The sequence below is a fragment of the Miscanthus floridulus genome, chromosome 7, assembly GCF_019320115.1.
Source record: "Miscanthus floridulus cultivar M001 chromosome 7, ASM1932011v1, whole genome shotgun sequence".
In the NCBI taxonomy this organism is placed as follows: Eukaryota; Viridiplantae; Streptophyta; class Magnoliopsida; order Poales; family Poaceae; genus Miscanthus; species Miscanthus floridulus.
The window spans coordinates 20151127-20173428 of NC_089586.1; the positions used below are offsets into that span (position 1 = coordinate 20151127).

The following is a 22302-nucleotide window of genomic DNA, read 5'->3' on the forward strand; positions in this document are numbered from 1 at the left end:
ATGTTTACGATGTTGCATGGCTTTGGCCGAGATCGGTGGATAGAACATAGGTCCGAGCGGCGTCGTAGGTTGTACGCGTAGCTGGAGGCAGCGTTTCGCAGGCCGTAGGGCTGGACCTGGTGGTTCTCCGTCGGGACTTCGTACTCGCAGAGTCGGAGACCCGTCGCGAAGGCTGGCTGGCGACGAGCGGAGCGCCCCTCAGGAGTAGATACGACCACAAGATCTGTTCCAAGCCGTGCAGGACGACTGGCCCGAGCCGGTCGGATAGATCTGTTGTGGGGAGCTGTTACCTGCTCATTAGGTTGGCTTTGAATCGTACTTACCAGAGCTAGGGTTTCAGCGAGTTTGATGCCGACCCGATCGATGGAGTCGTGCAGGTTGGTGTCGTCGATCTGCTTTCCTCTGTAGCGGGGAAGCGGATGACGGGTTGTCGGCGTGGCTGTGGGCGTGGTCGGAGCCAGATGTACCGTGATTGGAGCCAGATCCATCGTGGTCGGAGCCGTGTTCGTCGTGGTCGGAGCCGTGTTCACCGTGGTCGGAGCCGTGTTCACCGTGGTCGGAGCCGTAGCCGATGCAGGTGAAGTAGTCGCCGACGCGGGTTGAATCCACGTCTCCTCCGCGGTCATGGCGATGGGGACGCCAGGGCTGGTAGTCCAAGTGATCTGGCCGACGGTGAACGTGAGGCCGTTGGGCGTAGCCATGGAGCCGGAGATGATGACCATCTTGTTTGCTTGAAGAGCAGTACGCACACCCCCTACCTGGCGCGCCACTGTCGACGAAATATGGTCGGCAGTCTACCTAGGGGTATGCCCAAGGTAGTAGATTATCGGCAGACAGATGCGCAAGCCCCAAACAAGACGGTGACGCAAGACAGACACGAGGTTTTATCCAGGTTCGGCCGCCAAAAAGGCGTAATACCTATGTCCTGCGTCTGATTTGTATTGCTGTATGTCAATGAGAGATGTTTTTTAGAGGGGTCCCCTGCCCGCCTTATATAGTCCGGGGGGCAGGGTTACAGATCTGGAAACTAATCCTAGTCAGTTACAATTGCCATATGTGGCCGGACAAGGATTCCTATTCTAACCGACCAGGATCCTGCTTGGTCGCCAAATCCGTCTTGATTCCTTGTGCGGGACTCTGATCAGGTGGACCGAGCCGCACGTCGTTTTTCGGGTGGACTAAACCCATTGATCCGGTCCAGCCCAAGCTTAGCCGCAAGGGTATAGGGGTTAATACCCCCACAGCCCTGTTCGCTTGGAGGAATCTGGAGGAATTTGTGAGAGCATGAACAGTGAAAATCATCTGCGCACAGTGAAAACCATCTGTGCACAGTGAAAACCGGCTGGTTTTCAAACCATCCGAACGGCCCCTATGCAACGGTACAAGGCTGGTGGTGCGGGGGTTCCGAAGAAATACAATCGACGCTGAAATCGTGGTGGAGTAGCATGCTGGGAAGCGGGTATTCCTTCCTCGAATACCGCTATGCCCATCTGATGACGAGATGTTCCCGTTCCAGTTTAAGAGTAAGCAGTTTCCTATCAGGCTGAGCTTTTCCATGATGGTCAACAAGTCACAGGGCCAAACTATTCCGAACGTGGGTGTGTACCTACCCGCACCAGTGTTCTCTCACGGTCAATTTTACGTTGCGATGTCTAGAGCCACGTCAAGAACCAATATTAAGATTCTTGTCCTCCCGCCTGATGTGGAGGCACAAGAGGAGGAGGCCAAAAAGATAGACAAGAAAAATGCTAAAAAGAATGCCGAGGGGAAAATATAAGAATGCGTCAAATAAAAAAGATAAGGATAAGAAGACCTCAATAGCGGATGGAACTTTCACGAAGAATATTGTATTTAAAGAGGTTCTAACGCCATAGGCGAGGTAACAAAACATTACTAACGCATACAATGTATTTTTTCATACAATTTATATTGTACAAATAATATCTCACTAATGCCATATTTGTTGTTGTTCCTAGGTATTTTTAAATAGTTTATCAAACTCTACACTGAGATGTTGTATATACACTTGTGTGATGGCATAATGAAAATTGAACATGTGTTATATTATTGTTATAAAAATGACACTTTGAGTGTTTTGTTCATAATATTTTGTTTTGTAACCATTCATAACTATTACACATGTATGTTCTCAAAACCATGAGTTTTGTCAACTTTCCCCACTTTTCTCATGTGCCAATATGGGATCAACCGAATTAGCACCTGCAAAATTACAAACATAAATTACTTGAATAAAACCAACGAAGCAAGTTAGCAATAATAACGAACAATAGTGATAAACAACACCATACCAGTGGTCGTGGGATGGCACGATCGTAGTGGTGTTGGTTCCGCACATTCAGGAGGATAGCTCTTTTGTATTTCCTATTGTTGCACCAGGGTCATTAGTTTATGAGCACGAAAGAAATAGATATCGGAGATTTTTTCTTGCCAATATAAAACATTATCTTAGCCGCATCACGAAAAGGTCTATAAAGTAGAGTTTGTGAGCCTGCGACGCCGCGCACTCCGTGACTATGTTAAATTCATAAACTTTGCCTTTTGGATTAAATGTCATTTTAACGTTAGTATTTAATTTTTACAATATTGTTATCTTATCGTGCGATCCGTGTATTTTTAGTACAAAATGTTAGCTATCCCGTAGCAACATGCGGGCACGCTACCTAGTCACAATTGAAGCCTGAGCTTTAGCGGGTGAAATTATGGTACAGGTGATTCACGAAAAAGCTAGATCCCACATACGCCAGGCAGGCAGGGGCTGTGCGTGGCCACCAGCGGTTGCGGCCGGCCATGGGCCTCAAGGCGGCACACGGCTGGGGGGCAGGCTGTGCCTCCCTGTGGCGTGGCCAGGGATGGCCATGGCCTCCAGGCGGCGGCTCCCACCGGCAGTGAACCCTGGGCCGAGGAAAAAACAACTCTAGGGCAAAGTGAAAGCAGTAGATCAATGGCTTACCTGAACCCTAGGTCGGCGCTGGCCACAATCGACTACCCTGGACACACGCTCGGCTATGGCACGAAGGAGAAGAGGCGCGGGAAATAGACGCGGTGAAGCGCGCGAAGGAGATGACGGCGCGGGGAAACTTCGGATACGTGCTCCCAGGCCGCGCGCATTTTTACGCGCAAGTGACGTTGGTTTTGCAATTGCCAAAAGATGGGGAAGGGCTATGGGGCACTCTTGGATATAAGTTTTTCTTATTTTTCCTAAAAAATATGGTTAGAAAAGGGACACGGAGAACTCTCGGAGATGCTATCAAACAGGGCCCGGTTGATAATAACATACAAGATCTAACTCCCGCATCTATGGGCTGCTCTGGGCCTTTATTTCATTGGGCATATGCATGCACAACAAGGCCCCAAAAAAGGAATCGCATGGGCCGAACCACTTGTTGTTTTATAACAAAACATATATATATAAGGACTGTGTTTCCTGATGAACACAAGTCGTAGCTTGTGTATTTGCTTTCCTTAATTCGTAGTACGAAACTTCGGCCAGACAGGCATTATTCCGCAGTTGCGGAGTACATGATGTGGGCTGGCCCGGACATCTCTAACGGCCCAGGTCCAGCTAGAGCCCTTTCTTTCCTTCCTGTGTTCGCTCACGCGTCCGACTGGACAAATAAAAACGATCATGCATGCATAATCATATGTGCATGGGATTGGGATCCGATCCGAGTAAACGAAGGCCTTATCCGATAGGATTCCTACGGTGCTAGGGTTTTAGTCGCCTACGTATACATACGGCTCCGGTACAATCTCTCCTTCTCTCTATATATATATACATATACGTAGCAGACAAGTTGCCCTCATCTGGTGCTCCCTAGCAAGCTACGCCACCTTAATTAGCCAGATCGCGCGCGCAAGCTCTTCGTCGTCGACGCTTGTGGCATCTAGCTAGACCGGAGGCCGGCAGGGAGCATCTCCATCCAGGCATATCCACCACACCGGCGCCGGCGGCCATGTCGGGCGGCAAGCAGGGCGGCAAGCAGAAGCCCCTCAAGGCGCCCAAGGCACCCAAGAAGGAGTACGATGAGGTATGCCCGGGTCGCCCTAACTACTATACTAGCAGCATGCAGCTTGCATTAACAGAGTTGTGGCTTTCGTTTAATTTGTGGGCGCGTCACGCGTGCAGACTGATCTGGAGAACCAGAGGAAGAAGAGGGAGGAGGAGAAGGCGCTCAAGGAGCTGAGGGCAAAGGCGGCGCAGAAAGGCCCGCTCGGAGGCGCCGGGCTCAAGAAGAGCAGCGGCAAGAAATGAGATACCTACCTATAGCTAGCGAGCTACTTCTCTTCAGTGATTTTATTTTATCTGCACCAGCAGTTTAGTTGATCGATCGACGTCGACGTACATGAACTAGGTGTCGCATTGTGAGTTTTGTGACTTATTGAAACTTGTCTTTGTGTCCTGATGCTGAATTTTTTCTTCAGTTTCGTTCGTTTCCCGTACGTGCATGCTTTTTATGAAGATGGGAACGATCGGGTAATCCTAGGAGAGCGAGCTAGCTCCATAAGGGGTCGTTCGGTTAGGGGTCAGGAACCATTCCATCTGATCAATTGTTATACAAATTATTGTTATATATACAAATTAGTCAATCATTCCAGTTAGGAATCGATCGTTCCAGTGAACTGTTCTTAGACAACCGAACAAGCCATAATGAATCTTAGCCTGTGAAGATTGTCAAAACATAAGCTTCTGAGATATAGCCCACTCCTAATTTCAGACCGGTTAATATTCTAGGAGAAGTACAGGCAAGGGAACAAGATCCTATATGAATGAAATAATAAACGTATTTAGAATAGGAGTACTCTTAGAATATCTTAATTAGTCCAACAAGCAAGTCCATTTTAGTTTTTTAACTAATGAGGTATATGATCGGCCATCATATTAGCAATATAAACTTAGTGCACAAAAACAATGAAAGTGTAGCTTAGCAACTAGACGGTTTTCATTAGTTAAAAGAGAAATAAATTGAATTAATAGGCATCCAAATTTAAGCAATGAGAGGGTTTAAATCTAGATGGTTGGGTGCACGACCACGACCACACCTCTTATAACAAATGAAATCTGTGCATTTGTAACTCATGTAAATCTTTTCTTTTATGATTTTATGACAATGGCCTGAAAGTCTGGGGTCCCCATGCATCGATCGGCTAACCAAACCCAAAGCTGCAACTCGATCATCCCACTGGCCACCATAGGCAATAACGAATGAGGGACCCAAAATCTCACCATCCATGCACGGGCACCAACGGGCAGCGGCGGAGGAAGGAATTAAATTAAGGTATGGCGAAATGCCGAACTAGATAATATAGCTACTTAGTGTAAGATGTAAAACTAAGCTATAATACGTTTAACCTGTGCATCGGGTTCCATCTCTTCGATCTTGGCTGCCACGTCATTTTCAATCTCCATTGCTGCCTGTCCGAGTGCCATGACATTTTCCATCTCCTCTTCAATCGCAGCCATAGCCTCTTCAAACTCATCGAGTCATTTACACAACAAATAAAATAAACAATTGATCAGATTAGAGAATTAGATTACCCTTATCCTGATCGGCTGTTGGCTGATCGAATTGGACAGGGACATTAGCCATCGAGTGTCGCTCCGTTGCTGCCTTCTTCGGCCCGCCTAGCGTAGTCGCATATGCTTACACGGGCACGGGGCCAATGGGCCACCGGTCATGGATCCACGGAGAGATTAGGGATAGATCGATTGGAACTCAGGAAGGCACGATGCCATGACGGCCAAGCGCAGGACGACGGGTTGTAGCCTCGCAATGCAGCGCGAAGGGTACATGAAACGTCGGCACATGTACCGGTTCAGCTATGAACAAATATACATTCAAAGTTTCAGACGTCATGTTCTTCTTCTTCAGAGCACTTCAGAGTAGCAGCTCGCGATCCCTTCAAAGTCTTCATGGTAGAGGGTGATTTAGAGGGGAGAGTTGCTGGGAAATTGAGGTATGGCAAGCGCCATACCTTGCCTATGGGACGGTGTAGAGCTAAAGCAAATTTGAAGGATGTGCATTTTGTTAGCTAATCTACTGTTACCTTGTGTAAACACAGTAAGGGAAGGCGGCGCCGAAAGGCCCCCTGCTATGATACTGTAGCCGCTGCAGGTACAGGCGCCGCACGGCTCACCTGCAGCACTGTAGCCATGCAGTGGCCGGCGCAGAGTCAGCCCTGTATGTTATCTAGTTACTGTTACAGCATGTAGACTGTACTAGAACTAGATAGATAGAGTTGTATAAATAGACTACCACGGCAACTCAGTAAAGAGAGTTCAGATTTGCCATCACACAGACAGGGCTTCGGCCAACGCTGGTGTCTTGTATTGTGCGTGCTTGCTCTGTTCTCCCTTCTTCTTCTAGCTCTGGTCGTAGTGCGTGGCACGGACAACGTCTACTCGTGGTCGGCACGGCTAGTGGGTGCTCGGCAACACTAGCGGGTGCTCGGCAAGATCGGCTGAGTGGTTCACTCGCCTGAGCCGGTGATCCTGTGGGCCAACAAGTGATATCAGAGTCGTACGAGTGTCGTCGCCATTCTAACCGATGGCGATGACGGGCGGTTCGGAGTTGGGCGACAGCAGTGGCACTGCTGTGGCTGCCCAGCCACGAGAGGAGGTCGTTGTTCGCACGGTGCGGAAGGTCAGCGGCACCAATTGGCCGACGCTGACTCGCACCAACTATGGAGAGTGGTCGGTGACCATGAAGGTCAAGCTCAGAGCTCAACGGCTCTGGAATGATGTTGATAAGGGCACCGACAATGAGGAGGATGACATGTTAGCGTTGGAGGCTATCCTCGCTGCTGTACCAGTGGAGTACAGGGAGTCGTTGGGGGCGAATAGCTCGGCTAAGGAGGCGTAGAAGGCTATTGCGGCGATGCACATCGGTTCCGACCACGCAAAGAAGGCGACGACCCAGCTTCTGAAGCAGGAGTACGCCCTCCTCAAGTTCAAGGATGGTAAAATGGAGGAAGACTTCTCCCTCCGCTTGTAGACGCTCATCAGCAAGATGAAGAGCCATGGCGTCACCATCGACGAAGAGGAGATGGTCTCCAAGTACCTCCACTCCGTTCCAGCAAAGTACATCTAGATCGCTCTCTCCATAGAGACGATGCTAGACTTGTCCAACCTCACCATTGAGGATGTGATAGGCTGTCTGCGGGCAGTGGACGAGCGCCTGGAGCAGGCGACAGCAACAAAGGATAGCGGAAAACTCCTGCTAATGGAAGAGGAGTGGGCTGCTCGGAGGAACTTCGGGAAGGCAGCCTCCTCCAGTCGCGGTGGTAAGGGCAAGCACCGCGACAAGGCTTCTTCGAAGAAGAAGCAGGTCGACCCCAACGCCTACCAGCGTTGCAGGAAGATGGGCCATTGGGCACGAGAGTGCCCAAATCGCAAGCAGGAGAAGAAGGTTGAAGCTCACCTAGCACGAGCCGATGATGAAGATGAGGCCACTATCCTGATGGCGACGTTTTATGCACTGTACGACGTCGAGGCCGAGGAGAAGGATGAGGCAACGATGGTGGAAGGACCTGGGAGGGCCCTAAAGACCATCAACCTCGACGAACAACGCGCCCAAGTTCACCTCAGGCATGTGGGCGCCAACCAAGAGCAGCGGTGGTATCTGGACTCTAGTGCCAGCAACCACATGACGGACTCCAAGGAATCCTTCTCCGAGCTCGACGGCGATGTTACCGGTACGGTGAAGTTTGGTGACGGCTCAAGGGTGGCTATCCAAGGGCGCGGCACCATCATCTTTAGATGCCAGAACGGGGAGCACCGAGCGCTAACGGATGTGTACTACATCCCGCAGCTGCGTTCTAGCATCATCATCATTGGTCAGCTGGATGAGCGCGGTAGCGAGGTACTGATCAAGGACGGCGTTCTTAGGATCAGGGACTAGGAGCAGCGACTTCTTGCCAAGGTGAAGAGATCCCTAAACCGGTTGTACCTGCTCGACCTAAAGGTAGAGCAGCCGGTGTGCCTGGCGACAAGGCACTCCGAGGAACCGTGGATCTCAGCTTCGACGCGCTTGGTCGGCTAGAGAAGATGGTCCGAGGACTACCTCACATCAAGTACGGAGGCGAGCTGTGTGACAGCTACCTGGTCGGGAAGCAGAGGAGGCTACCTTACCCAAAGGTGGCCAAGTATCATGCAGAGGAAGCTCTCGAGCTCATTCACGGCGACCTTTGTGGGCCGATCACGCCTGCTACATGCGGTGGTCGGCGGTACTTCCTCCTACTCATGGATGATTACAGTCGCTACATGTGGCTGCAACTCCTGACGAGAAAGGATGAAGCGGCGGCGGCGATCAAGAAGTTCAAGATGCGCGCGGAGGCCGAGAGCGGCAAGAAGCTCCGCGTGCTGAGGACTGATCGCGGTGGTGAATTCACTTCGGTGGAGTTCGCTGCGTACTGCGTGGATCAGGGTGTGGGGCAACACCATACCGCGCCGTACTCGCCACAACAGAATGACATGGTGGAGAGGCGGAACTAGACGGTGGTTGGCATGGTCTGATCTATGATGAAGGCCAAAGGCATTCCGGCAAAGTTCTGGGGAGAGGCGGTGACCACGGCAGTGTTCATCCTCAGCCGCGCTCCGACCAAGGCCCTGACGGGCAAGACGCCGTTCGAAGCTTGATATGGGTGCAAGCCGAACGTGTCATTCCTCCGAACATTCGGTTGCATCAGCCCTCTTTGCTGAGTGCTGGGGGCACTCGGCAAAGCCAGCCAAGCACTCGGCAAAGGCTATGCTGAGTGCCGCACTCGGCAAAGGTCTCTCGGCAAAGATTTTATCGGCAAAAATTTCTTTGCCGAGTGCCAAAAATCGACACTCGGCAAAGTCTTTGCCGAGTACCAAGCCCGCACTCGGCAAAAAAATAACTGCCGTCAATATTTGACGCCGGCTTTGCCGAGTGCCTAGGGACTGGCACTCGGCAAAATTTGAATTTTTGCCGAGAGCCAGGGCTCAGCACTCGGCAAAGAAACCATTTTTTAAAAAAAAATCTTTTTAAAAATAGTCTTTGCCGAGTGGTACCACCTGGCACTCGGCAAAATTGACCTCTTTGCCGAGTGCCAGGCTGTGGCACTCGGCAAAACTGGGGAAGTGGCTATTTTTGCAGCATTTTTTTCTAGCTTTGCTGAGTGCCACACCCCTGGCACTCGACAAAGACTTCTTTGCCCAGTGTTGGCACTCGGCAAAGCTGGGAAATTTGCTATTTTTTTTGTTTGTTGCTTTCCTTCGAAAGCAAACACGCAAAACTCATATAATACATGAGACAGCACACAGGCATTTAGCATCACACAAAATGCATACATAATCCATCACATACATCCATAATACATCACAAGCACATCCAACACCCATCACAAGCACATCCTCCTGCATAATCCATCACACGCACATCCAATGTGCAAATCCATGACAACATCTAAGAAGTCTTCATCCAACACAAGTCCTAGATCAAGAAAAGTCAATGAAACATGAAGGGGCACCACCTACTGCCACTGATCCCAATGGGAGCCTGAAGGGGCACCTCCGTGCGGTGGTGGACCTATCCAGCCGGGGTGTGTGTGCTGAGGCGAAGGAGTCGGGTTCGAACCCGACGACTATTGCTGCACAAAGGAGAATTGAATTCATTAGTATCTACACAAGCTAAAGGACTTGATCAATCATATATATATACTCACCGGAGTGCCTAGAGCCAGAGGAGTAGGAGGCACAACTGGAGCGAGCAGCGACTGGGGCACCACCACACCCGGGAGAGTGGTGCCGAGGCTCGACATGAATGAGAACATGTCCTACATCCTCTGCGCCTCGGCCGCCCTCTGGGCCCTCAGGACCTCCCACTCAGCCCTCTCGGCCTCCCTCTGGGCCCTCTCCCTCTCCCTCTCGACCCTCTCAGCCTCCCTCTCGGCCTCCATCCTCTCCACAGTGGCCTGCAATATTCAATCACCAACGTTTAAACAATGCAAATGCAAGGTACATGTGTCAAAGTAATGAACGGCGAATGAAATAGAACTAACCTGGAGTGCTGCCATCTGCTACAGTGTGCTCGCCGGCCGAGGTCGAATGGGGACGGAGGAGCTCGTGCTCTGTGCTTGGATCTGGGCGAGGTTGGGCACAGAGGTCGAGTCGACCATGTTGGAGGCCATCTAGTACCGGCCATGCTGCTTTCCTCCTCCGAGCCTCATCACGAGGTCGGTATCAAGGGGCTGGGTGGCGGGGTCGAAGTCCTCCCCATGCCGCTTGTGGGCCACTGAGGCGTAGTCGGTGAGCTTGCTGTGGACGCTCGTGTTGCTGTACGCCTCGGGCCCGTCCTCCGGGTTGTAGACGGTGTCCAGGGCTGTCGCCTTGCCCTTGTGTGCCATGGCGTACGCCATGAACTCGTTGCATTCCTGGCCATCATGCGACTGGGACTACGAGGAAAACACAAAGACGATTAGAAGTAATGAGAATTTAGCGTTAGAACAAATAAATAAATAAGTGCGTAGCGTGTACCTAGGCCTGGGCATACGAACTGAGGGGCCAGTTGCCTTGGTGGTGCGTCGGCCCACCCATTTGCAGGTGGCACTCCCGACGGAGGGCGTGCCTCTCCCTCCACTCATCGGAGACCCACTTGTCCATGATGGCCGCCCAACAGTCTCTGTGGGTGGCGCACCAAGAAGGACACATCTGCATGCCATCAAGTATTAGAAATGCTAGAATATAAAATGAAGGCTACCTATTCTTCATGGAATGAGTCAGTAACAATGTTTTATAACTTACTGCGAGGTACTGCTCCCTGGTGAGTGTCATGGTCCTGGCCTCGCTCTTCCCCGGGTACCGACCAAGGACGTCGCACGAGTGGTTGATGTGGCACTGTAGCCTCGCCTCGTAGTACAGGTCCGTGACTCGGCCCCTGCATGCCCTGTCCTACACCTTCATCACCCAGACAGGGTCATGCCCCTCCTCCAACGTGAAGAAGTCCTACATACAGACATCATGTGTCCTTTCATTATTTCAAGAACGTCTAATGAATTCATAGTATTGAGCAATGTAGTGTGATATAGACTCACCCAGAACTCATGCCTGATCCGCTCCTATACGGTGCCGTACACGGCGTCCATGGCGGAGTTGAAGTGGTCCCACGTCCAGGGAGGTGACTCAACCTAGGCGTGGGTGACCAAACCAGGGTAGTGTAGGCGGATTAGGCCGCCGAGGATCCCATTGCACTGCCGATGATCGCCCCCGGACACAAGTTCCTAGTTCCTACAGGAGTCAGTAAGAAGAATTGTTAGTCCGCAGTTCAGTTTTCAGCATATGAACAAGAAGAGATGCAAAATGAACGGATACTTACTTGTCGCCCTTGGGACGAATCACCGGCCTCCTCTAAAATGGGATCGGCCATGCCGGGAGCTGCGAGGACCCACGCAAGTACGGTACTGATGAGGTGCTCGAAGTGGACCCCCCCGCCACCCCCCCAGAGGAAGTGTCACCCCCTCCTGTTTGGGGGGCTAGCTGCTGGTCCTCGTCGTCAGTGGTCGTCGTTCGGTCCTCCTCGGGCGGGGGGACGGCAGACAACTGCACCGCCCTCCTCTGATGGTCGCGGGGGCGGCGGGCCAGACGGCTCCTCGCCGACGCCTCCACCTCCTGAGTCATCCTCATGTAGAGCGAGTTGCAGGTCCGGGTTCGCCTTCCGCCCGGCATTTTGTCGAGTGCCTGCAAATACAAAGAGTAAACCAGTTAGCACAATATAGACAAATATAGAGATGCAAAATGAACAAAACATAACTAGAGAATAATAATAATATAGTATTACATGAATTAGAAATAATCTTCAGGATCGGCAGTGGCTGGATCATAAGTGTCGTCATCACTATCAATATTGTCTAACATTTCTGGCTCATCTCCATCGTTGTCATCAATGGCAACACCAAACCGTAATCGCTCAAGCAGTGCTAAGTCTTTGGCATTTTGCACCTCTTCTCCATCGTCCTCATCTCCATCGTCCTCATCAATGTCATTGTCTACTTTCATGCCCATCAGCGAAAACATGTCTATGTCAAACGTGCCATCTAGCCCCTCGGGTTGATAGAACTCCCTGTATATGTGTTTGGGTCAAAGTTGTAATCCTCATCGTTTAGGACAGGCACTTTGCCATGCGGTGATACCAACTGTGCAAGGTACCAACCCTCAAGAGTGGGATCTTTTTGGCACGCCCATGGAAGATAATAAACTTGTGTGGCCTGTTGAGCCACAATATAGACATCGTCTCCTTGATAGAGGGAATCTTGTCGAATTTCAACTTGTCCAATCTCAGGGGCTCTTCTCGTGACATTGGGATCGAACCAATGGCATTTGAATATGACTGGCTTATGACCTTCGTGAAGCTCAAAGTTGAGCTCATATATTTCTTTGACTATGCCGTAGTAGTCGTGGTCATCGGTGCCGGGCATACGAACTCTAGTATTCATGGTTTTTCGATTGGGCCGACTGAGCTCGTGGCTTCTTGTGTGGAAGCGATAGCCATTCACATCATATACGGTGAATGACTTGACCCTATAGGGGAAGCCTTTGACAACCTGTTTAAACTCTTCATCCATTTCCACATCCGTGCGTGCCTATAAGGTGAGGGTGGATAGATCATTACTCACTCGTAGGAGCAAAGTGGGATGTCACAGATGGAACGATGTAAATTGGATGGTACCTTCTTTTCGAACCATGAAATGAAATCGGGCACACCATCTTTGAGAAGACTATCTTGTTCTTGAAGGGAAGGATCCCTATTTCCTATCCAGTATGTATTCAAAAATTCCCTGAAAAGCAAGAGACAAGGGGGTTAGATAGATAGACGATAGTGACGGCGTATGTAATAGGCTCATTGAGAACTTACTGCACATAAGGGTTCACTTCATCAAGGTTCAACAACACATACAACATGATAGTGCGCCACTCATCATTCCGCAAGGTCTTGGTGCTCGAAGCGCTTGCCCTGCCAAGTTGACCTTTGAAAAGGCTGAGATTTGATGACCTCTCGTCGGTGTTGTAACGAGGGATTGGATTGTGCACGCTGGGAAGGCTATCCTTATAGTATGATGTTGTGAAGTTTGACACCTCCTCAAGAATGAATGCCTCTGCCATGGATGCCTCAATTCTGGCTTTATTTCTACACTTTTTCCGAAGAACCTTTAGACATATCTCGATTGGATAGCACCAACAGGCTTGCACGGCCCCCCCATTCATGCCTCATGAGGCAGGTGCAAAATCAGATGCTGCATTGAGAGGAAGAAGCTGGGTGGGAAGATCTTCTCCATCTTATAGAGCAACATAGGTGCCACTTTCTCTAAGTCATCAATCACGGCCCGAGATAGCTCCTTGGCACAAAGCTGGCGGAAGAAATAGCTCAACTCTGCTAGGACGCGCCACACATGCTCGGGGACAAAACCTTTGGTCATCGCTAGAAGGAGCCGCTCAATCCATATGTGGAAGTCATGACTCTTCATCCCTAACACTCGGCAAGTGGACACGTTCACTCCCCTCCTCAGATTCGTCACATACCCATCAGGGAACATTAACGACTGAACCCACTGACATACTTCCCTCCTTTGGTCCTTCTTCAAAACGAAATTGACCGAAGTCCTTTTCCATTTCTTGCCAGGCGTGGGAGTCTTCATCACTTGCTTTGGTCTATCGCACAGTGCTGCCAGGTCCACTCTTGCCTTAACATTGTCCTTTGACTTTTCTGTGTCCATGAGTGTTCCCCAAAGCACCTCGGCGATATTCTTCTCTATGTGCATTAAATCAATGTTGTGTGGAAGAAGAAGATCATTGAAATAGGGAAGCCTAGTCAAGCCCGATTTATGAGTCCACATGTGGTACTGACCATATCCATCAAAACGGCCTTTCTCTTTATCAACTTTGAGAGCCTCTATCTCAACGCGGATCTCGGTAGCGATCATCATCTGAGGTACAGGATCGGTGACCTTAACACCTTTCGTGAAGTTCTTGATGTCTCGTCTGAATGGATGGTTAAGGGGGAGGAACTGACGATGTTGGTCGAATGAAGAAAACTTGCCACTACTCTTTAGCCAAGTGAACCTCACACCTGCCTTGCATATTGGGCATGGGAACTTCCCGTGAACACACCACCCGCTGAAAGCTCTAGTTTGGTTTTGGTTAATTGATGAAACCCTAAGTGCTAACCTAGTTTATCAAGATGATTATGAGATAGGTAGCACCACTCCAAGTGATGATGCAATGGCGAAGATCATGACAATGGTGATGGCATGGTGATGGTCAAATGCAACTTGGAAAAGAAGAAAGAGAAAAACAAGCTCGGCGGGATTCGGCGCTTTCGGGAAAATGAAATGTCTATTTTCTATTGCGCCGGATGCAAAATTCTTGGTGGTTGGCACACTTGAGCAAGGGTGAAGAAGTTAGAGTTGAAATGGAGTTGGTCGAAATGATGCTGGCGTCGGTCTACTGACCGGACGCTGGGTCACTCAGCGATCGGACGCTGAAGGGCTGCGTCCGGTCGAGCTGTCAGACGGCACAGTCGCTAGGGTTGAGCACCGAACGCTGGTCTGCGTCCGGTCAAGGTGGACCGGACGCGTCTGGTCGAAAAAACATGCCTCGGGGAGCTTACTGGAAACGACCGGACGCTGGAGCTTCATTGTCCAGTCAATTTTGACCGGAGCGTTCGGTCAGCTTCGTAGCCGTTGAAATCTGACGAACAGCGTTTGAAGCAGGTGACGCGTGGCGTCCATCGGGTGACCGGACGCTAAGGGCCAGCGTCCGGTCAGTATGACCGGAGCGTCCGGTCAGAGCGCGTTTTGCCCAGTGAAGGGGTATAACGGCTCTATTTGATGGGGGCTCTATTTATAGCCCCATGGTCGGCTCAAAGGATAACTCTTGCACATTTTCATTGACATAGCATCCTTGTGAGCTTAGCTAAAGCCCTCCCACTCATCTCCATCATTGATCCATCATCATTGTGAGATCGGGAGAGAATCCAAGTGCATTGCTTGAGTGATTGCATCTAGAGGCACTTGGTATTCGTGTTGCGCTGCGGATTTCGCTTGTTTCTCTTGGTGGTTGCCACCACCTAGATAGTTGGAGCAGCAGTGAAGGATCGACACGAGTTGGTGATTGTTCATGGCCGCCTTCAGTGATTGTGAGGGGAGTTGTACCTTCCCCGGCGGAGTGCCGAAAGGTAACTCTAGTAAATTGCTCGTGTCATTGAGTTACCTCACTTGTGGGTCGGTTCTTGCGGTGTCCTATCGTGTGGACGAGGTTTGTGAAACACCTCTTAGCCGCTGAACCACCAAGTGTTGGTCGACACAACGAGGACTAGCGTGTTGGCAAGCACGTGAACCTCGGGAGAAAAATCGGTTGTCTCTTGTCATTTGCATTCTCCCGGTGATTGGCTTGATCTTCATCTTGTGATTGGTTCATCCCCTACACGGCGGTATAATCACCCTACTTCCTTATTTACATTCTTGCAAACTAGTTGATACAAGCTCTTTAGTGTAATTAGAATTGAGAGCTTGCTTTATTATTTACATTCATCTAGTTGAGCTCTTTGGAGTAGCAAGTTTGTGTGCCTAAGTAATCATTGCAACTAGAATTGTTGGATAGGTGGCTTGCAACCCTTGTAGAGCTAGAGCAAGTTTGCATTACGCTATTTGTCATACTAATCAAATTGCTCTAGTTAATTTGTAGATTTTTAAATAGGCTATTCACCCCCCCCCCCTCTAGCCATATTAGGACCTTTCACCGAGGCGTGCGGGCGCGCGGGCCGGGGAGCCAGCGGGGCGGGCGCGTGGGGAGCCGGCGGCGGCGGCGCAGCGGCTACGGCGCGGCGGCGGGGCGGGCGCGCGCGCGTGTGTGTGCGTGTGTGGTGTGTGCGTGGTGTGTGCGTGGTGTGTGTGCGTGTGTCCGGTTTTTTTTTATATTTCAAACCTCTTTGCCGAGTGCCCCGAAAGTATTTTGCCGAGTGCCCCCGATCTGGCACTCGGCGAAATAAAAAATTAAAAAAAAATCCTGTCCTGGCTTTGCCGAGTGCCTAGGGCTAGCACTCGGCAAAATATTCACTTTGCCGAGTGCCAAACCTTGGCACTCGGCAAAATAAATTTTTTTGTTTTTTGCCACCAACTTTTTTTCTTAGATTTGTATTTGTACCATGAACAACATGTTCAAATTTGGCACAATTTCATTGTTGTTTGCTATATTTCTTCACTTTATTTTGTTTTCTTGCAATTTTCCGGAAAATGTAGGTTTGAACTGCAGGTGCATCGAATAATAGTTTTGATCCATTCCAAAAATGTTATTCTTGTTTGTTAGTGTCACTTTATGCTAAATCTAGGAACTGTCTCCAAATTTCGATCAACGTGCTCACGGGGCAACGTCGCGAACTTGCGTGCGAGTGGTTATTTAATTCTATAAAATTCAAACGAATCCCGAAAATCATGAAACTTTGCGAGATGTCGTGATATCACATGCATATGCGGTGGTAAAAATTTGAAAACGTTTGGAGGACGTCATCACGTATGGTGTTCACGAACCAGGACATCATCACATTATGACAATGGCCTGAAAGTCTGGGGTCCCCATGCATCGATCGGCTAACCAAACCCAAAGCTGCAACTCGATCATCCCACTGGCCACCATAGGCAATAACGAATGAGGGACCCAAAATCTCACCATCCATGCACGGGCACCAACGGGCAGCGGCGGAGGAAGGAATTAAATTAAGGTATGGCGAAATGCCGAACTAGATAATATAGCTACTTAGGTAGTGTAAGATGTAAAACTGAGCTATAATACGTTTAACCTGTGCATCGGGTTCCATCTCTTCGATCTTGGCTGCCACGTCATTTTCAATCTCCGTTGCTGCCTGTCCGAGTGCCATGACATTTTCCATCTCCTCTTCAGCTGCGGCCATAGCCTCTTCAAACTCGAGTCATTAAGTACACAACAAATAAAATAAACAATTGATCAGATTAGAGAATTAGATTACCCTTATCCTGATCGGCTGTTGGCTGATCGAATTGGACAGGGACATTGGCCGTCGAGTGTCGCTCCGTTGCTGCCTTCTTCGGCCCGCCTAGCGTAGTCGCGTATGCTTACACGGGCACGGGGCCAATGGGCCACCGGTCATGGATCCACGGAGAGATTAGGGATAGATCGATTGGAACTCAGGAAGGCACGATGCCATGACGGCCAAGCGCAGGACGACGGGTTGTAGCCTCGCAATGCAGCGCGAAGGGTACATGAAACATCGGCACATGTACCGGTTCAGCTATGAACAAATATACATTCAAAGTTTCAGACGTCATGTTCTTCTTCTTCAGAGCACTTCAGAGTAGCAGCTCGCGATCCCTTCAAAGTCTTCGTGGTAGAGGGTGATTTAGAGGGGAGAGTTGCTGGGAAATTGAGGTATGGCAAGCGTCATACCTTGCCTATGGGAAGCTCCGCCCCTGCCAACGGTGTAGAGCTAAAGCAAATTTGAAGGAGGTGCATTTTGTTAGCTAATCTACTGTTACCTAGTGTGAACACAGTAAGGGAAGGCGGCGCCGAAAGGCCCCCTGCTGTGATACTGTAGCCGCAGCAGGTACAGGTGTTGCACGGCTCACCTGCAGCACTGTAGCCATGCAGTGACCGGCGCAGAGTCAGCCATGTATGTTATCTAGTTACTGTTACAGCATGTGGGCTGTACTAGAACTAGATAGATAGAGTTGTATAAATAGACTACCACGGCAACTCAGTAAAGAGAGTTCAGATTTGTCATCACACAGACAGGGCTTCGACCAACGCTGGTTTCTTGTATTGTGTGTGCTTGCTCTGTTCTCCCTTCTTCTAGCTCTGGTCGTAGTGCGTGGCACGGACAACGCCTACTCGTGGTCGGCACGGCTAGTGGGTGCTCAGCAACACTAGCGGGTGCTCGGCAAGATCGGCTGAGTGGTTCACTCGCCTGAGCCGGTGATCCCGTGGGCCAACAAGTGATATCAAAGTCGTATGAGTGCCGTCGCCATTCTAACCGATGGCGATGACGGGCGATTCGGAGTTGGGTGACAGTAGTGGCACTGCTGTGGCTGCCCAGCCACGAGAGAAGGTCGTTGTTCGCACAGTGCGGGAGGTCAGCGGCACCAGTTGGCCGACGCTGACTCGCACCAACTATGGAGAGTGGTCGGTGACCATAAAGGTCAAGCTTAGAGCTCAATGGCTCTGGAATGCTATTGATAAGGGCACCGACAATGAGGAGGATGACATGTTAGCGTTGGAGGCTATCCTCGCTGCTGTACCGGCGGAGTACAGGGAGTCGTTGGGGGCGAAGAGCTCGGCTAAGGAGGCGTGGGAGGCTATTGCAGCGATGCGCGTCGGTTCCAACCGCGCAAAGAAGACGACGGCCCAGCTTCTGAAGCAAGAGTACGCTCTCCTCAAGTTCAAGGATGGTGAAACGGAAGAAGACTTCTCCATCCGCCTGCAGACGCTCATCAGCAAGATGAAGAGCCATGGCGTCACCATCGACGAAGAGGAGGTGGTCTCCAAGTACCTCCACTCCATTCCGGCAAAGTACATCCAGATCGCTCTCTCCATAGAGACGATGCTGGACTTATCCACCCTCACCATTGAGGGTGTGACAGAGCATCTACGGACGATGGACGAGCGCCTAGAGCAGGCGATAGCAGCGAAGGACAACGGAAAACTCCTGCTAACGAAAGAGGAGTGGGCTGCTCGGAGGAACTCCGGGAAGGTAGCCTCCTCCAGTCGCGGTGGCAAGGGCAAGCACCGAGACAAGGCTTCTTCGGAGAAGAAGCAGGTCGACCCCAACGCCTACCGACGTTGCGGGAAGATGGGCCATTAGGCATGAGAGTGCCCAAATCGCAAGCAGGAGAAGAAGGTTGAAGCTCACCTGGCGCGAGCCGATGATGAGGATGAGGCCACTATCCTAATGGCGACGTTCTGTGCACTGTACAACGTCGAGGCCGAGGAGAAGGAGGCGACGATGGTGGAAGGACCTGGGAGGGCCCTGAAGACCGTCAACCTCTATGAACCGCGCGCCCAAGTTCACCTCGGGCGTGTGGGCGCCAACCAAGAGCAGCGGTGGTATCTAGACTTTGGTGCCAGCAACCATATGACGGGCTCCAAGGAATCCTTCTCCGAGCTCGACGACGATGTTACCGGTACGGTGAAGTTTGGTGATGGCTCAAGGGTGGCTATCCAAGGGCGTGGCACCATCATCTTTAGATGCCAGAACAGGGAGCACCGCGCGCTAACGGATGTGTACTACATCCCGCAGCTGCGTTCCAACATCATCAGCATTGGTTAGATGGATGAGCGCGGTAGCGAGATACTGATCAAGGACGGCGTCCTTAGGATCAGGGACCGAGAGCAGCGACTTCTTGCTAAGGTGAAGAGGTCCCTGAACTGGTTGTACCTGCTCGACCTGAAGGTAGAGCAGCTGGTGTGCCTGGCGGCAAGGCACTCTGAGGAACCATGGATCTCAGCTTCAACACGCTTGGTCGGCTAGAGAAGATGATCTGAGGACTACCCCACATCAAGTACGAAGGCGAGCTGTGTGACAGCTGCCTGGCCAGGAAGCCGAGGAGGCTACCTTTCCTAAAGGCGACCAAGTATCGCGCGGAGGAAGCTCTCGAGCTCGTTCACGGCGACCTCTGTGGGCCGATCACGCCTACTACATGCGGTGGTCGACGGTACTTCCTCCTACTCATGGATGATTGCAGTCGCTATATGTGGCTGCAACTCCTGACGAGCAAGGATGAAGCGGCGGCAGCGATCAAGAAGTTCAAGATGCGCGTGGAGGCTAAGAGTGGCAAGAAGCTCCGCGTGTTGAGGACTGATCGCGGTGGTGAATTCACTTTGGTGGAGTTCGCTGCGTACGGCATGGATCAGGGTGTGGGGCAACATCATACCGTGCCGTACTCGCCACAACAGAATGACATCGTGGAGAGGCGAAACCAGACGGTGGTTGGCATGGCCCGATCCATGATGAAGGCCAAAGGCATTCCGGCAAAGTTCTAGGGAGAGGCGGTGACCACGGCGGTGTTCATCCTCAACCGCGCTCCGACCAAGGCCCTGACGGGCAAGACGCCGTTCGAAGCTTGGTACGGGTGCAAGCTGAACATGTCATTCCTTCGGACATTCGGTTGCATCGGCCACATCAGGAAGACGAAGCCGAACCTCACCAAGCTAGAGGATAAGAGCACACCGATGGTGTTCCTGGGCTACGTGGAGGGTACCAAGGCATACCGGCTCTATGACCCACGTGGAGACAAAGTGCTTGTCTCGTGCGATGTTGTGTTCGACGAGGAGGCGGCATGGGACTGGAGCAGTCCGAGCATGGGGGAAGCTGGCGGCTTCACCAACACCTTCGTCGTCGAGCACTTGGTCATCCACGATGGTGGAGACGCTGCGGAACAAGTGCCAAGCACTCCGGGAGGAGCGCCGAGCACTCCGGCGGTAGAGTCGAGCACTCCTGGGGTAGTGCCGAGCACTCCGAGAGGAGTGTCGTGCACTTCTGGAGGGATGCCGAGCACACCAGGAGTGGTGTCGGGAGGTTCTGCTGTGGTGGCGACCACTCCAGGATAGGTGCCAAGCACTCCCGTGGCGGAGCCAAGACGTCTTGCAGTGGTGCCGACCACTTCAAGACTGAGGCTGGACACTCCTACAGTGTGGCCAAACACTGTAGGAGTAATGACGAGCTGTCTAGAAGTAGTGCCGAGCACTTCAGGTGCTATGTCGGGTACTTCGGCGGAACAGGGAGCTTCATCGATGCCGATCGAGTTCGCCTCACCTCCAAGTGACATCACTGAGTTCGTGGATGCCTACCACGAAGGTGAGGAGGTGCGGTTCCGTAGGCTGGACGACATCATCGGCGGCACAGGTCCCTCAAGTCTGGCGGGCAGGCTGCTCAATGACGCAGAGCTGCTACTTGTCAGCGCAGAGGAACCACCCACATTCACGCTAGCCGAGCACGATGGAAACTGACGACGGGCAATGCTGGAGGAGATGAAGGCGGTCGTAGAAAACGAGACTTGGCAGCTCGTCGATCCACCTCTAGGATGTCGTCCGATCAGCTAGAAGTGGGTGTACAAGGTTAAAAGGGACGAGCTCAGCGCCATTGTCAAGCACAAGGCGCGCCTCATCACCCGAGGCTTTGTTCAATGCGAGGGCATCGACTTCGAGGAGGTCTTTGCACCAGTAGCGTGCATGGAGTCAGTTCATTTGCTACTAGCCTTAGCAGCAGCAAAAGACTGGCGCGTCCATCATTTGGACGTTAAATCAGCCTTCCTCAACGGCGAGCTGGCGGAAACAGTCTTCGTCAGGCAACCTCTAGGGTTCGCCGTCAAGGGAGAGGAGCACAGGGTGCTCCGACTGCGCAAGGCGCTCTATGGGCTGCGGCAAGCCCCTCGAGCATGGAACGCCAAGCTTGACGCCACGCTGGGCGAGCTTGGGTTTCAAAGGTGCGCAACCGAGCACGCGCTCTACACGTGACAACAGGGGACGGAAGAGCTCATGGTTGGCGTGTATGTGGATGACTTAATCGTCACCGGCGTGCGCACGGAGGACATCAACAGCTTCAAACGCGAGATGGCAGCCCGTTTTCAAATAAGCGATCTCGGCGCACTCTCCTACTACCTCGGCATCGAGGTGAGACAGGGGAAGGAGGAACTCACGCTTAGTCAGAGCGTGTATGCCTCCAAGCTGTTGGAGAGGAGTGGCATGGTGGAGTGCAAGCCATGCATGACTCCGATGGAGGAGCGGCTGAAGCTGACGAAGGCTAGTACCGCGGCGAAGGTGGATGCAACACTCTACCGGAGCATCGTTGGCGGTCTACGCTACCTAGTCCACACGAGGCCGGACATTGCGTTCATCGTGGGCTGCGTCAGTCGCTTAATGGAGGATCCCAGAGAGGATCACTGGGCTACGGCGAAGCGGCTACTGCGCTATGTCAAGGGGACGGTGAATCATGGGATCATCTTCCCAAAGATCGACGAGAGTAGGCTGCAGCTCATGATGTTCAGCGATGCAGACATGGCGGGGGACATCGACGGACGACGGAGCACCTCTGGTGTGCTCGTCTTCCTCGGGTCGGCCCAATTTCATGGCTGTCGCTGAAACAGAAGGTGGTGGCGCTATCTACATGCGAGGCAGAGTACGTAGCGGCAGCCACAGCGGCGTGCCAAGTTGTGTGGCTACGCCGGCTGCTAGGCGAGCTAACCGGTGTGGAAGCTCACCCACCAGCACTGATGGTGGACAACCAGCCCGCCATCGCCCTCGCG

At 51.7% G+C, this 22302-nt stretch overlaps 1 long non-coding RNA gene across 1 annotated transcript; it reads right to left on the minus strand.

Moving 5' to 3' along the window:
- Positions 1-16730: 16730 nt before the first annotated feature.
- On the minus strand, positions 16731-17489 carry LOC136462746 (uncharacterized). Its single transcript, XR_010760802.1, has 2 exons — positions 17016-17489; positions 16731-16945 (listed from the first exon to the last, which is right to left on the minus strand). It is a non-coding gene; the product is annotated as an uncharacterized lncRNA (long non-coding RNA).
- Between the last annotated feature and the right edge of the window lie 4813 nt (positions 17490-22302).